The following is a 4,083-nucleotide window of genomic DNA, read 5'->3' on the forward strand; positions in this document are numbered from 1 at the left end:
ATATTAGTAATTGTTAATGTTATTATTTGTAATTATTAAAACAAATATATAATAATTTATGTTAATTATTATTTTTACTAATTATTAATAATAATAATAATAATAGGTGATAAAAGGTGCCTTCCTTGCATGTTGAACTAAAATGGCTCCCAACGTTACTCAGTTTCTTTGAAAAGTTTTCTCCTATTCATTTCCTATGTGAAATTTGTCATTTTCGTTAGCAAAATATGTTGCCATGGTAACGCCAATTGCCAATAAAAGTAATAGCACACATCTCGGAGCCGGTCCGGTCCTTTGGATATAACTTTTGTGGGGTTCCACTTTGCGGTTTGGGCCGCATTAAAGTTGAAAAAGATACGCTTTTCAGGTGTAGAATAATAAGTGGGCAGTCACCAACTAGTTCCTGGAGTTGGTGAAATATTGCGTATTTGTTTGCAAATTACTTTGCCATGGTAACTCGAAATGACAATAAAAGTAATAGCACACATCACGGGGCCGAGCCGGTCATTTTCATATAACTTTTGTGAGGGTAGACATTGTGATTCGGGCCGCATTAACGGAGATAGAAATGTAGACTCACTTCCGAGGTGTAGAATAATAAGTGCCAGTCCCCAATCAAAATGTTTTAAAGCAGAGCTTGACGCTTTCAATTAGCAAGACTGAAACTGAAGTTGGTGGTAACATAACTAAAAGGTAAATGCAGCAAATCAGTAGCCAAAAGCTAAACTTAGCAAAACAGTGGCTAAAAGCTAAATGTATCCAAATATAAACAAGATCAACTTAGAAATATGAAAGCTAAAATTAGCAATAGAAATGCAAAAAAAAAAATGAGCCTAAAACAAAACCAGAACAAGTTTCTGAGGATAAAAAAATAACGATTTTAAAGGAATTTAGATTTTTATTGTATTTCTATGGGAGGGGGCTGCAGTTGCTCAGTGGTCAGTGTTGCCACCGTGTAATCATGAGGTTGAAGGTTCGAGCCCAGGTTGTGTCAGGAAGGGCATCTGGCATAAAAAAAAAAGGCAAATCTTTCAAGAAAATGTGCTCGCTGTGGTGACCCCTGAAGAAGGGAGCAGAAAAAAGAAACTTAATTGTATTTCTATGGAAATTTTAATTTCAAGAAAGTTGTTTATTAAGTTTGATATAAAAGCTACTGAAATTAAAAGTCACAGCACAGCGTTCTTGACGGAGCTGATCCTTTTGAAATACGAATGGTTAAAATAGCACGACGTCTGCTGATTTTTATTTGTTTACTAGGAATAAAGTAGAAACAAGAAAAGTTTAAATGCTGACTCGGCATTCACACGAATAAGGAAATAAAAACGTATAAAAGTGACAATTTATATCCTGCTGAATGAAAGCAGCAGCTCCAGCCCTCATTGTGACAAACCCCCCTGCCTTCCCCCCATTCCTCAGTCTAATGAAGACCAGAAGAGAGGATATCAAGACCTCAATCAGCCACAAGTCCACTTCACAGATGTTTGGATGAATCTCTGCTCTGGTGCTGAGCCCGCCGCGATCCCTGCGGATCACGCCACTGAGCCTTATCAGCATTCCTCGCAGGACTCGGTCAACACAAACGCATGGCCAGCGCCGACAGGCAACACCTCTTTGTTTGATCAGAAGAGATTTTAGGAGTGCAGGCCTGGATTGTTCACATGCTGTAATTTGTCCAGAAGCTTGGTGAAGACTTTGCTGATGGAGTTGGGTTTTAGGTTGGGAGCTTGACAGCAGTGATTTCAGAGCAAAAAAGTGGTGAATAAGAAAACTGGACATGTGGAGACTGTTCCTAAAAACTGCTGCTTTTCACACTGCGTGTGTCTTCTTACAAAGTAGGTCTTTTCTTGTCACTGTAGCTCTAATTATCACCCGACGCCAAAAATGAAAGGTGGCAATGTTCTGCACAAGGTTGTGGCAGCTCCGTAGTCGGTGTGCCGTGGTTTTGTAATCCCGAGGTCGTGGGTATGAGCCCAGGTTGCAGCAGGAAAGGCGTCCGGCAGAAATCAACTTGCCAAATCTTTCATGTGGGTTAGCTTGCTGTGGCGACCCCTGAAGAAGGGAGCAGCTGAAAGAAACGTACTAGGGATGCACGATGTTATCGACACGGTATCCGTATCGGCTGATATTAGCGTTAAAGTTAATAATAATAATAATTTATTCAATGTGTACTGCACTTTACATTTTACAATCTCAAAGTGCTACAATATTAAATATCTAAAGAGAATAAAACATGGACTAAAAAAATTTAAAGCTAAAAAATAAAAAATAAAAATAAAACCTGCAGGATTAAAAATACCTTTAAACACTATAAAATATTTTAAATAAAAAGGTCTTCAGTCCTTTCATAAAACTTTCTGTAGTCTGGGGTATCCTTAGAGGGTTGGGGAGGTTGTTCCACAGACGAGGAAGTTAAATATCGGACCATTCCATCAAAATAACTCGTCAATATAAAAGACGCTGTTTTTGTATGACAACCCAGTGACAAGGATGCCTCCAGCACCAGCACAACACGATGACATCATGCGTGCCTACCTGATCTGATCATGGCGGAGACGAAAATTCAAAATGTTGGCGGTGTGGAAGGTTTTTGTTGATTCCAAAGATTTTTGGACTACGTTGAGCCACACCATCCCCAGTTGGAGATATTTTTCCAACGTAGCCTTACCCAAGCTAGGAACCTGGAACAAGCCTCCACAAGTGAGACAGCATCACAGCTGACTAATGCTAATAAATAATGTTTAACACGTTTCATTTAATATAAGTTAAAGTGCTATGCATATCATTTGGCTGTTACTGAATATGTCACCAGCTCTTACAGCTGTTGCACACTTTTCATAGCAAATAAGCCTAAATAAGAGGGCTATGTTCTGACAAAGGAAAGTATAAAAAAATTGGTATCGGTTATTGGCCAAATAAGTTTTAACATATCGGATATCAGCCAAAAATCCAACATTGTGCATCCCTAGTTAGTGCGATAACAATATTATTGTTATCGTACGATAACTATATCATTAGTCATCAATACGTTTTTGACCACTTGTGTGTTTTGTTTCTTATAAAAACAATCTCAGGCACCAGCAAATAAAATTAACGAAACTCCCAGAGCAGTAATCTGTACATTTGCATCTACAAATGATTACATTTTTAGAGACGGCTCCATTTTAGATGGTAGCCACAACTACCGATTTTACAGAAATTGAAGAAGTCATACCTTAAAGTAATCTCCAATTTATAATCTGAGCACCAACTAATATCAGGAGATCTGTTTTTAAAATCCATTATTAGCTACTGAAGTCAACTGTTAACAAAATATCTCATGAACCACCTGACAGATTAACAAAGTAACCCTGGCAATAACCATTAGATGTGCATCTAACTGATTAACTTTTGCACTCACGCCAATTAAAGATGGCTGCCACTGCTGATCAACATTAGCCAACACATGAGGCTATAACTTTTACAGATACTGAGATGAAATTTGGTGCGGTAGCAGCTAAGAGTCAAGACAGTCTGAGCGTAAGATCTTGTGATATTTCATGAGATTCATAATGTTCTTTTCAAGGTTTGATGTACAACAGTTCTCAACGTAAGAGGATTTTTGGCACAGACAAAATGCATTCCTTCAAGGAATGCTAAGCCTTTAAAGATCACTTCTGTTCATTCATACTGTTCATTGTTTTTAAACCCCAGGTGCTGCTGGGAAACATACTGCTTGACTTTTTAACTACACTTCCTCTGTATATTCTGCATCAGCTCATTCAGACATTTTATTGAGACTATGAGATGTAAAGGGCACTCAAAGCTGAATGAAATATTAATTTGTGTGAGGTTCTACTGCTGCATCATTACATTAATAAGACATACCCCATCTAGGCTTTTTCTGCAGTTTCCTGTAATCCCAACACGTCACGTGAGATGTTTTTGAAATGTATGAGCTTTACTTTCACAGCACACTAATATGTGGAATTACCGTAAATAATTTCCCTTCATGTTAGAGACACAAATTTATTCAAATTGAGCATTTTTATGTTTCACATCTACCAAAGTTTAAAACAAAGATTTTATAGGATTTGTTAGATGATG

The sequence above is a fragment of the Nematolebias whitei genome, chromosome 18, assembly GCF_014905685.2.
Source record: "Nematolebias whitei isolate Nwh7 chromosome 18, NemWhi1, whole genome shotgun sequence".
In the NCBI taxonomy this organism is placed as follows: Eukaryota; Metazoa; Chordata; class Actinopteri; order Cyprinodontiformes; family Rivulidae; genus Nematolebias; species Nematolebias whitei.